The sequence below is a fragment of the Chiloscyllium plagiosum genome, chromosome 13, assembly GCF_004010195.1.
Source record: "Chiloscyllium plagiosum isolate BGI_BamShark_2017 chromosome 13, ASM401019v2, whole genome shotgun sequence".
Classification (NCBI taxonomy): domain Eukaryota; kingdom Metazoa; phylum Chordata; class Chondrichthyes; order Orectolobiformes; family Hemiscylliidae; genus Chiloscyllium; species Chiloscyllium plagiosum.
In genome coordinates this window covers 4,294,683-4,307,581 of record NC_057722.1, presented here as the reverse complement: position 1 = coordinate 4,307,581, position 12,899 = coordinate 4,294,683, and the positions used below count along the sequence as shown (strand labels likewise).

Below are 12,899 nucleotides of genomic sequence, written 5' to 3'. Positions count from 1 at the left end.
GTTACTCCTTCCAAAGTGAATCACCTCACACTTTTTTGCATTAAACTCCATTTGCCACCTCTCAGCTCATTCCTGCAGCTTATCTATGTCCCTCTGTTACCTACAACATCCTTCCGCACTGTCCACAATTCCACCAATCTTAATGTCATTCACAAATTTACTAACCCATCTTTCAATGCCCTCATTCACGTCATTTATAAAAATGACAAACAGAAGTGGACCCAAAATAGATCTTTGCAGTAAACTACAGGTAACTGAACTCTAGGATGAACATTTTCCATCAATCACCACCCTCTGTCTTCTTACAACTGGACAATTTCTAGTCCAAATCTCTAAATCAGCCTCAATCCCATGCCTCCGTATTTTCTGCAATAGCCTACCATGGGGAACCTTATCACATGCTTTACTGAAATCCATATGCACCACATCAACTGCTTTACCCTCATCCATCTGTTTGGTCACCTTCTTAAAGAACTCAGTAAGGTTTGTGAGGCACAACCTACCCTTCACAAAACCATGTTGACTATCCTGAATCAAATTATTCTTTTCTAGATGATTAAAAATCCTATGTCTTGTAGAATTTTCCAACACTTTACCCACAAATGGAGAAAGGCTCACTGCTTTACTCCCCTTCTTGAACAAGTGGGCAAAAGTTGCTATCCTCCAGTCTTCTGGTACATTGTTGTAGACAATGATGACATAAAGATGAAGGCCAAAGGCTCGGCAATCTCCTCCCTGGCTTCTCAGGGAATCCGAGGATAAATCTCATCCAGCCCAGGAACTTATCTAGTTTCACACTTTCCTGAATTGCTAACACCTCTTTCTTGTGAACCACAATCCTGTGTAGTCTAGTAGCATCTATCTCAGTATTCTCCTCGACAACATTATCTTTTTCCAGTGTGAATAATAACTGAAAATATTCATTTAGTGCTTTCCCTATCTCCTCGGACTCCATGCACAACTTTCCATTACTATCCTTGATTGGCCCTAACCTTTCTCTGGTCATTCTTTTATTCCTGATATACCTATAGAAAGCTTTAGGATCTTCCATGATCCTATCTGCCAATGACTTCTCATGTCCCCTCCTGGCTCTTCTTAGCTCTCTCTTTAGGTCCTTCCTGGCTAACCTGTAACTCTCAAGCACCCAAACTGAGCCTTCATGTCTCATCTTTGCATAAGCCTTCTTCTTCATCTTGACAAGAGATTCAACTTCTTTAGTAAACCATGGGTCCCTTGCTCGACCACTTTAGATTAGATTAGATTAGATTACTTACAGTGTGGAAACAGGCCCTTCGGCCCAACAAGTCCACACCGACCCGCCGAAGCGCAACCCACCCATACCCCTACATTTACCCCTTTACCCTAACACTACGGGCAATTTAGCAAGGCCAATTCACCTGACCCGCACATCTTTATGACTGTGGGAGGAAACCGGAGCACCCGGAGGAAACCCACGCAGACACGGGGAGAATGTGCAAACTCCACACAGTCAGTCACCTGAGTCGGGAATTGAACCCGGGTCTCTGGCGCTGTGAGGCAGCAGTGCTAACCACTGTGCCACCGTGCCGCCCACTTCCTCCCTGCCTGACAGGTACATACTTATCAATGACACATTGGAGCTGTTCCTTGAATAAGCTCCACATTTCAATTGTGCCCTTCCCTTGCAGTTTCCTTCCCCATCCTATGCATCCCAAATCTTGCTATTTGCTTCATAATTGCCTTTCCCCTCACTCTTGCCCTGCATTATATACCAATTTCTTTCTATCGCGAAAATAACATAACCGAATTGTGGTCACTATCACCAAAGTGCTCACCGACCTTGAAATCCAACACCAAAAGAGAAAATACTGGAAAATCTCAGCAGGTCTGGCAGCATCTGTAAGGAGAGAAAAAAGCTGACGTTTCGAGTCTAACTGACCCTTTGTCAAAGCCAACAAAGATTTGAAATCCAAAACCTGGCCTGGTTTATTACCCAGTAACAAATCCAATGGGATCTCGCCTCTTGTTGGCCTGTCTACATACTGTACACATTGGACAAAAACTGACCCATCTAAAGTACTCAAACTATAGCGTTTCCAGTCAATATTTGGAAAGTTAAAGCCCCCCATAACAACTACCGTGTCTCTGTCACTCCTAGCCTTTCTCTACATCTCTAGAACTATTCGGAGGCCTATAGAAAACTCTCAACAGGGTGACCTCTCCTTTCCTGTTTCTAAACTCATCCCATACTACCTCAGTAGATGAGCCCTTATCAAATGTCCTTTCTGCCACCTTTTACCATCTTCCCTGTTCTTACTGAAACATCTAAATCCTGGAAACTGCAGCAACCATTCCTGTCCCTGCTCTATCCAAGTCTCCAAAATGGCCACAGCATTGAAGTCCCAGGTAACAACCCATGCTGCAAGTTCACCCACCTTATTCTGGATGCTCCTGGCGTTGAAGTAGACACAATTCAAACCATGCTGGTACACTCTTGCGACCTTCAAACCATATTTCTGACATCACTACTCTCAACCTCCTGGACACTGGAGCTACAATTCAGGTTCCCATTCCTCTGCTGAATTAGTTTAAATCCTCCCAAACCGCATTAGCAAATTGCCTCCCAAGATATTGCTACCCCTCTGGTTCAGGTGTAAACCATCCTGTTTGTAGAGGCCCTACTTACCCCAGAATGAGTCCCAAATATCCAAGTATCTGAAACCCTCCTCCCTGCACCATCCCTGTAGCCACATGTTCAACTGTTCTTTCTCCCTATTCCTCACCTTGCTAGTATGTGGCACGGGCAACAAACTAGAGACAACAACTCTGTTCTAGCTCTAAGCTTCCACCCCAGCTCCCTGAATTTCTGCCTTCCATCCCCATCCCTTTTCCTACCTATGTCATTGGTGTCTATGTGGACCACGACTGAGGGCTGCTCCCCTCCCACTCAAGAATCCTGAAAATACAATCCGAGACATCACGAACCCTGGCACCTGGGAGGCGACACACCAACCTCGAGTCACTCTCATTCCCACAGAACCTTTTATCTGTCCCCCTAACTATGGAGTCCCGAGTGACTAATAGCTATTCCTCTTGTCCCTTCCCTTCCGAGCAACAGAAACAGACTCTGTTCCAGAGACCAGTACCTCATGGCTTACCCCTTGTAATGAACTCCAATGTTGTGAAGAAAAATCCCCTGCCATGTGTTCAAGACAATTGTCTGCAGCATTATGTTATAGAGTCATAGGGTCATAGAAATGTACAGCACGGAAATAGACCCTTCGGTCCAACACGTCCATACCAACCAGATATTCTAACCTAATCTAGTCCTGGGTTATAATCCAACAGATTTATTTGGGAGCACGAGCTTTTGGAGTGCTGCTCCTTCATCAGTGCTCCAAAGGTTAGTGCTCCCAAATAAACCTGTTGAATTATAACCTGGTGCTGTGTGATTTTTAACTTTGTACACCCCAGTCCAACACCGGTATTTCCAAATCATAATCTAGTCCCATTTGCCAGCACTTGGCCCATATCCCACGCAACCCTTCCTGCACTCCAATGTCTCTTTATTTCGCAACACTCCCCAGGACCTTACCATTAAATCTATAAGTTCTGCTCTGATTTGCCTCACATTTATCTAAGTTGAACTCTATCTGCCACTCCACAGCCCATTGGCCCATCTGATCAAGATTTTGTTGTACTCTGAGGTAACTTTCTTCACCGTTCACTATACTTCCAATTTTGGTATTATCTGCAAACTTACCAACTATACCTCCTTTGTTCTCATCCAAATCATTTATATAAATGACGAAAAGCAGTGTACCCAGCACCGATCCTTATGGCACACCGCTGGTCACAGGCCTCCAGTCTGAAAGGCAACCCTCCACCACCATCCTCTGTCTTCTACCTTCAATCCAATTCTCTATCTAAATGGCGAGTTCTCCCTGTATACCATGAGATCTAACCTTGCTAACCAGTCTACCAATAGGAATCTTATCGAATGCCTTACTGAAGTCTATGTAGATCACATCCACCACTCTGCCGTCATCAATCCTTTTTGTTACTTCTTCAGAAAACTCAATCAAGTTTGTGAGACATGATTTCCCATACACAAAGCCATTTGACTATCCCTAATTGGTCCTTGCCTTTCCAAATGCATGTACATCCTGTCCCTCAGGATTCCCTCCAACAACTGGCCCATTTCCGATGCCAGGCTCACCAATCTATAGTCTCCTGGCTTTTCCTTCCCACCTTTCTTAAACAGTGGCACCACGTTAGCCTCCCTCCAGTCTTCTGGCACCTCACCAGTGCCTATCAATGATACAAATATCTCAGCAAGAGGCCCAGAAATCACTTGCCTGGCTTCCCACAGAATTCTGGGGTACACCTGATCAGGTCCTAGGGATTTATTCACTTATGTGCATTTTAAGACATCCAGCACCACCTCCTCTGTAATATGAACATTTTACAAGATGCCATCATCTATTTATCACATTCTATATCTTCCATGTCCTTCTCCACAGTAAACACTGATGCAGAATACTTGTTTAGTCTCTCCCCCACTTTTGTTTCACAAACAGGAAGAGCAGGAGCATCAACCAGGCAGCTGACAGGGAAGTGAATCACTGACTTAAAAACTTCCCTCGTGAATAGATGGAGTGCACCCTGAGCAGGAGCGGACACAGGACTGCTGATGGTGTGAAGTAATACGTTTGGGTGATTGCGTTACCCAAAACACTACTTAGGTAATGTCCCCCACATATCCTCCTACTCTAACTAGAAGAAAAGGTTCTGTGCACTGGATTAGTAAGGTAACTAGTTTGTTTTTATTCTTTATTTTTCTGTAGTCTCATTCGAAATTTAGAACAGTGGGGTTGGCAGTTAGGACAGGTGAATGTTCCTCCTGCAACCTGTGGGAGGTAAGGGTCACCACTAGTGTCCCTGCTGACGGGAAGTGCACCCAACTCCAGCTGCTCAAAAACCGCGTTAGGGAACTGGAGTTGGAGCTGGATGAACTTCAGATCATTCAGGAGGCGGAAGGAGTTGTCGAGAGGAGTTACAGGGAGGTAGTCACACCTCAGGTCCAAAAAGAAGACAGGTAGGTTACACTCAGGGGATCGAAAAGGAACCGTCAGGCAGTGTAGGGAACCCTCGTGGCAGTTCCCCTCAATAACCAGTATACCATTTTGGATATAGTTGGTGGGCTGGGTGGGAAGAGAGAGAGGGGTTGGGGCCGGGTACTTGCAAAAGGTAAGCCATGGGGTACAGGTCTCTGGCACAGAGTCTGTCCCTGTTGCTCAGAATGGAAGGGGGGGGAGATGAGCAGAGCATTAGTTACTGGGGACTCCTTTGTTTGGGAGATCACTGAGCTCTATCTATCAATTGCTGTTTGACACACTGTTTATTAGCTTCATCCAGGTTGACACCTTATTTTTAGATATGTCCAGTACCGCTCCTGAAATGTCTCCTTGTACTCACCATTGAACCAGGACTGATCCACTGGCTTGTGGTTAATGGTTGAATGGGGGATATACTGGGCCATGAAAATTAAAAGTGTTTGACAATATGAGTACTTTACACAGTAGCAGGAGCCTATTTGTAAATAAGAGTGGAGACTAAGTTTCCAAGATCTCATAAGAGTTGAGAATGTTATTTGCATGCAGCTGTGTTTCACACGGTTCTTTTGATTCTTAGGAGAAAGTGGTGAGCTCTCCAGGACATTACTTAGTGTTCATACCTGGATCCAAGACTCATGGTTCAAGATCTCCTGGAAAAGCAGGTAGCAGATGCCATCCTGAAGATCAGGTTGCAGGGTTGTCTGGAACATCGCAGAATATCAATGACAGAGTTTTGAATCTGTCTGGGTCCAAGGGAGGCTTAAGCTAGAAACCAGGCTTAAGGTGTCACATAGTTTTAGCTGGAGGGTGGCTCTCTGGGGAGAAAAAACCACTGTCACTGGGAAAGATAATTCTCAACTTAAAGGTTACCAGTCTAAGAAGAGAAATGAACAAAAATCAGCCACTTTGGGAACTAAGAATCTCTTTGGATTGATCTTGAAAAATTGAATTTCTATATGCAGAACAGTGTGGAGCATACCTCCAATGTGTTGTTTGTTCTTCTAGTTGGGATATGAATGTCAAGAGATTAAATCCTGTTCTGTGTTTTAAAGTATAATTTGTCATCAAAGATTTTGTTTAGTCAATAATGATTTTAATAATTGCTTACTGTAAGTCCAATTATATGAAAGCTTGATTTTTTTTCAGTGTTTAACTGGAAGTTTAAATGTTGGTTTCAAAGTACTAGGCTGCACAGGAAACTCCAAATTTCATAATAGATTGTACCTGAACATCTTTACGGTCTCTTGTGTGTTTTGATCCATCACCAAGATAGATAAATGTGTAAGAGCAGGACAAGCAATTGTACATGTGATAGACATTCATTCAGCAAGTCAATTGGGTAGCATGGTGGCACCATGGTTAGCACTGCTGCCTCACAGCACCAGGGACTTGGATTCAATTCCCACTTCAGGTGACTGTCTGTGTGGAATTTGCACATTCTCGCTGTGTCTGCGTTTCCTCTGGGTGCTTTGGTTTCCACCTACAATCCAAAGATATGCATGTCAGGTGAATTGGCCATGCTCAATTGCCCATAGTGATAGGTGCGTTAGTCAGGGGTACTTATGCGGTAGGGGAATGGGTCTGGGTGAGTTATTCTTCAGAAGGACAATGTGGGCTTGTTGGGCTGAAGGCAATCTAATCTAATCTTGTGTTAGCTCACATTTAGATTTCAGACACATAACAATCAATTACACAGCAATATTTCAGCATGAGCCCATGGAACACAACAGGGCTGTGGTCTCAGGAATTGGTGTTGAACCAGTGAGCAATGTGTGGAGGGTGAGGAAAAGATGATATAAATTTTCAAAACCCATAAATATCAAAAGATACAAATGATGAATGGTTTATTGTGTCACAGGTAGATCCCAGCAAGGACAGGTATTGGATAAGTGCTCACTGATGGCTGTTGGATAGTCCCGCTGTGGAAATACGGGGCTATCTATCTGGACACAGACATCATTTCACTCAAACCCTTGGAGTTTTGAAACTTCATCAGTGCCCCATCAGCAAACTACATGAGTAATACACCACTTTTTCGAGAAATGCCTGAAGAAATTTGTTGAGAAGAGTTTGGGCCCGACAGGGTTCTATCCTGATAACCACAAACTTGAAGAAATGGTGTGAGATTGATAACTTCAATCAATTTCTCAACAAAGACTACAGAGGGATGTTGCATTTGTACAACAACTGGTTCTACCCAATTCCATTCCCGTATTGGAAACAGTATTTTGAGAAAAACAAATGGAACAATATCAGTGATGATATTGAAAAGGAATTCTCAAAGTCAAAAGCAGTCCACTTCTCGAATTTTCTGAGTGTTCACTAAAAATACAAAATAAAAGGAAGTCAATTATTAATAGAATATTTCTTCAGTAAATGTTGTCCAAGCATATATGGAGCTCTCTCAAAATAATATTTATATAAGTGAGTTTTTGAGAAGATTTGTCACTCAGATTGAGGTTCTGGATGTAGGCTACATCCAGAATGGATACCTACCTCCATTTATTTAAGTGATTATGTGTAAATTGTTATTGAATATTAATCTCTTAGTGGAATCCTACAATCATTACATTCCCGATCACTTCATCTCTGGTTAGTGACTGTCGGGAATTTGTGGAAGGTGCGTTTTAATGATGGTGATATTGCCAGTATAGAGAATAATGATGAAGAAGAGCTCCGGTCCGAAACATCGATTTTCCTGCACCTCGGATGCTGCCTGACCTGCTGTGCTTTTCCAGCAACACCCTCTCAACTCTGATCTCCAGAATCTGCAGACCTCACTGTCTCCCAATACAGACAATAATATCATACCTGACACTGAAAATGGGATCTGAAAGTCACTTTGATCTGAAAGACTCTTTGCAAGATACTTTTCTAAAAGCAAATTTTAATGATAGATATAGTTCAATATGTTTATTTGTATTTAAAACATTCTCAGGTTATTTCTGGCAGAGAATGAGGTGCTTCCCTTTAAATTGTTGTGAACGTTTTCGATTACTATCTTGCATACTTTCTATAAATCAGTCAACACATGATAATGATCTATTTTTACAGTACTGCAGTCTTTGTGTATTCTTGTTGATGTATCCTTTGTAAGTCTCTGAATATTTTGACACAATAAATTGGTTTGGAAAGGATTGAATTAGATGTTGATTTTATTTGTCTCTGGGTTGGATTGAGTCAGCCAGTATGAGTTGGAGTTTATCATTTCCACATTTTTTTAAAAGGTTTGTGCTCTGATTGCTGGGTGTTTCCCAGGACCCAAACGTTTGTACCCTGTCTTCCCCCCTCTCCTCTAGACCCCCTGCCCTCCTCCCCCCCAACCTTCACCAACCACACAATCCAGACTGAACATAGGCTGCTCCTGCAGAGTTCTGACCAATGTTCTCTTGACTCTGGTACATTACTCAATGAAGTAGAATTTCTGTTAAGTTGCAGAAAAATGGCCAAGATAGGTGTAGACAACAACTTGCATTTACATAGAGACTTCAACAGATTAGAGACTTCACAATATTGTTCACAGGAGGCAAAATCAGTGATAGCCCAAAGACTCGCATAAATTCAAAATCCAGAAAAGGAGGACTAACAAGATAATAAAAGGATAGAAAATACACTACAAGGGCAAACTAGTGAGGGAAACTGACAATAAGAGCTTTCTTAAATATATAAAATGCAAAACCGAGGTCAAAGTGAACATCGGCTCCTTAAAAGCATTAATCTGGAGAAAGCATTATCGGGAACAAGGAAATTGCAGAAGAGTTTAACAGATATTTTGCATCAGTCTTTAAAATGGAAGATACTTCAAACACTCCATTAAATATGAAAGAAAACGAAGGGAGGAATTAAGTAACATCACTGTCACCACAGAAGTAACATTAGACAAGCTAATGGGGCAAAAGGCAGTTAAATCTTCTGGTTCTGATGCTTTGCAGCCGAGGATGCTAAAAGCATAGTTACAGAGATAGTGGGTACATTGGATGTAATTGTCCAAATATTGTTGGACTCTGAAGTTCCAGACGATTGGAAAACTGCCAAAGTGACAGAAAAAGAGAGAGTAACTTTTGGTTGATGAACTTTATATCTGTTGTTCGAAATGAATTGGAATCAATTATTAAGGAAGTAATTACAGAACATTTGGAAAATCATAACTGAACCATGCAGAGTCAGTATAGCTTCACGAAAGGGAAATTGTGACTATTTGTGATGCCAAGGCATGCAAGACCATGGGCCAAGTGCTGGAAAAGGGGATTAGAATAGTGATGTGACATGGATAGAGATTTATTTGATTTAGATCCCTATGACTGTGTGACTGATTCCTCTGAATACTTCCCACCCCACAGTATTGCCTCAATATGCACAATGGGTAATCCATCATGAAGGTGATTAAAGATTAACACTGTGTGATGTTATAACCTTCAGACCTTTACTAACTGTTCATGGATTGAAAGAATCAATAGAAGATAAACTATCAGACATGGAATAAAGCAGCACTAACTCTACCTAGAATAAATAAATGCGAGGTTATCCACTTTGGTGGCAAAAAACAGGATGGCCGATTATTACCTGAATGGTAACAGTTTAGGAAAGGGTGTCATAATGGAACAGTCATTGAGGATCGGCATGCAGATGGTGAGGAACTCTAACGTCATGCTGGCCTTTCCATGAGTGTCGGAGTAAGGATGTCTTGCTGCAGTTACACAGCGCCTTGGTGAGGCCACACCTTGTGTATTGTGTGCAGTTTTGGTCTCCTAGTCTGAGGAAAGACATTCTTGCTATTGAGGGAGTTCAGCAAATCTTCTCCAGACTGATTCCCGGGATGGTAAGACTGACATATGAGAAAAGACGGGATCGACTGGGCTTGTACTTGGTGGAATTCAGAAGAATGAGGGGGGGATCTTATTGAAACACATAAAATCCTGATGGGACTAGAGAGGCTAGATATAGGAAAATGTTCCCGATGCTGGGGAAGTCCAGAACTGGGAGTCGCAGTTTAAGAATAAGGGGTAAGCTATTCGGGGCTGAGATGAAGAAGAGTTTCTTCGCTCAGAGAGTTGTGGACCTGGGGAATTCTTGCCCACAGGAAGCTGTTGGGACCAGTTCATTAGATACATTCAAGAAAGGGTTGGTCATGCCCTGTGCAGCAAAAGGGATCAAAGGGTAGAGAGAAAGCTGGTATGGGATACTGAGATGGCATGATCAGCCATGATCACATTGAATAGTAATGCAGGCTCAAAGGGCCGAATGGCATACTCATGCACATATTTTGTATGTTTCTTTGCAAACTATTAAAGTATATGGACAATCTTAGCCTGAAAACAAAAGCAATCATCAATTTATCACCTCATAGAGCTGAAAGATAAAAAATCTGGCTAAGAATCATGCACCAAAATGCCCCTGTAGCTGAATTCCAGAGAAGACAGTTGCATGAAGATGGAACCCTGGACACTTCCAGAGACAAACTGCTGTTCGTGGGATCATGGCCAAGTTCCACCATTAATTGGGTAAGAGCCAAATTGGGTTGTGAGGCCTCACTTGCTTACTCGAGGGTCTTCTATTGGTTGCTATATGCAGTAAAGTTGAAATCATTGTCTGTGAAATTTCTTAAGAAGTTGAGAATTAAAGGGAACTTGTGGTGATTTACCAACAACTGCAACTGTGTTCCATTCAGACAGACTCAATTCCAGGAATGTTCTGCTCTCTAATAAACAAATCCTCACAATCTGCCGGACGTTAGCCTCGCACCAAAGCAGACTGTCCAGCAATTCTTAGCTTGACCTCTGACCTGCCTCATGAGTCTGCTGAGAAAAGTGTTTCATGGCATTTAATGGAACTTGGGTGAAAGGACAGATCACCCATGACTGTTTACATGCCACTAGATGAGTGTGTTGCTTTGTCACAGAATGTCAGCAATAACAGGTAGGGTGAAGGGAATCGAGAGATCTGAGAAGTGGATTGATAACAGTTTAGCCAGGATATTACTGAAGGGCGAAATAAGTCTTTGGGATCTTCAAATCAAATCAGACAGTGACTTACAATTCTCTAACCATTACCATCTAGAAGGACAGATGGATACATGGGAACACCACCCCCTGCAAATTGCCCCCCAAGCCACTCACCATCCTGACTTGGAAACGCGTTGCTGTTCTTTTAGAATTCTTCTGTTCTACCACCAATGTTCTTTTGAAGGCTTCACTCCAATTAAAATGTGAAAAACCAAGCCTATGGCCACAAAATACAGACATTAACAAAAGTTTTCTTGAATGAAAGAAAGGAGATTTTTTTATTCAGGCCGACCCTGATAAAAAAAAAACAAGACATCAAGGAAACAAATCAAGAAGGTCTGATTTAAAATGTGACAGTGTTCAGGACAGAAGGAAACAGAAAGGATAAACAGTTGAAACCCCTCAGGCATTTTTGAGCAGTAAAATCTAAACCTAAGCTCATGGTTGCTCAGTTCTTGCTTTGAACCATCAGCAGTAGTGATTGTTTTCAGTTTTGCTTTGTGTTGTCAGTCGTCTAATCTTTCTTTTTACTCACTATTGCCACTCAGTGTCTTTCCTTCCTCAGAAGCCTGCCCCAACATGGAGTCAAGCAGGAGGATGGAAGAACACAGCAAGCCTGGGCAGCCTACAGCCTACAGCACAGAAGTCTCAATATCGAGTTCTCCAATTTCAAATAAACCCCTTTCCCATTGTCCAACTCCTTTCCCAGCCCCTCCCCCTCCCTTCCATTCGTCCCTGTCACCTATCAGATTCATTCCCCCCATTGACCAACCAGGTCATACCCCCTGCCTGTGTTTTCACCTGTCACCCTGCCCCACCACCCCTTTTATCTGCAGCTCCCCCTCCACGTACCACCAGTCCTGAAGAAGGGTTATACCTGAAATGTGATTTCTCCACCTCCTGATGCTGCTTGGTTTGCTGTGCCCTTCCAGCCTCCTGCCTGTCTACTCCTTATCCCACTGGCAGGATTCAAACTTTGGTCTCCAGAACATTAGTTAAGTTCTGAATTAATAGTTTATTGATATCATCTTGAGGCCATTGCCTCCCCTCAACAGCTGTAGTAGTACACAACATATTCAGCAATTCCACAACCACTGGAGCAGGACAGATCTCGGCAGTACTGCTGCAGTTCAGTTCTGAATGGTGTTGTACAGTTAAACAATTAATAGGAAGAGGCAGCTTCAAAAAGGTCCCCTTCATCAATTGTCCACGACCATTCATGCCTTGGTGTGGCAGGACTACAAAGTTTAAAACCTGATCAACTGGTTATCAGATCACTTAGCTCTGTTTGCCATATGCGGTTTCTGTCGTTTCGCATACAGGTACTGCAGTTTCATTAGGTCTACACCTTACTCGGAGGCATGGCTGGTGCTATTCTTGGCACACCTTACTGCGCTCTCCATTGAACCAACTTTGATACAAAGCAATGTCGTGTTCGGTCACTGTAAAATGCAGTGCAGCTGAAGTCATATGTGGTCAGACTAAATAAGAACGAGAAGTTTAATTCAGAAAGGCATTAGAGAACCAGTAGGTTTTTAAGATTATTCAATCGCTTTAAGAACATAACAATAGAAACAGGAGTAGGCCATCTGTGGGCGGCACGGTGGCACAGTGATTAGCACTGCTGCCTCACAGCGCCAGAGACCCAGGTTCAATTCCTGCCTCAGACGAGTGACTGTGTGGAGTTTGCACGTTCTCCCCGTGTCTGCGTGGGTTTCCTCCAGGTGCTCCGGTTTCCTCCCACAGTCCAAAGATGTGCAGGTCAGGTGAATTGGCCATGCTAAATTGCCCGTAATGTTAG

The 12,899-nt window shown here is 42.9% G+C and overlaps 1 pseudogene; it reads left to right on the top strand.

The window, feature by feature from the left end:
• Window positions 1-7,509, top strand: part of LOC122556260 — a 91,918-nt pseudogene extending 84,409 nt beyond the window's left edge.
• The last annotated feature ends 5,390 nt before the right edge of the window (window positions 7,510-12,899 follow it).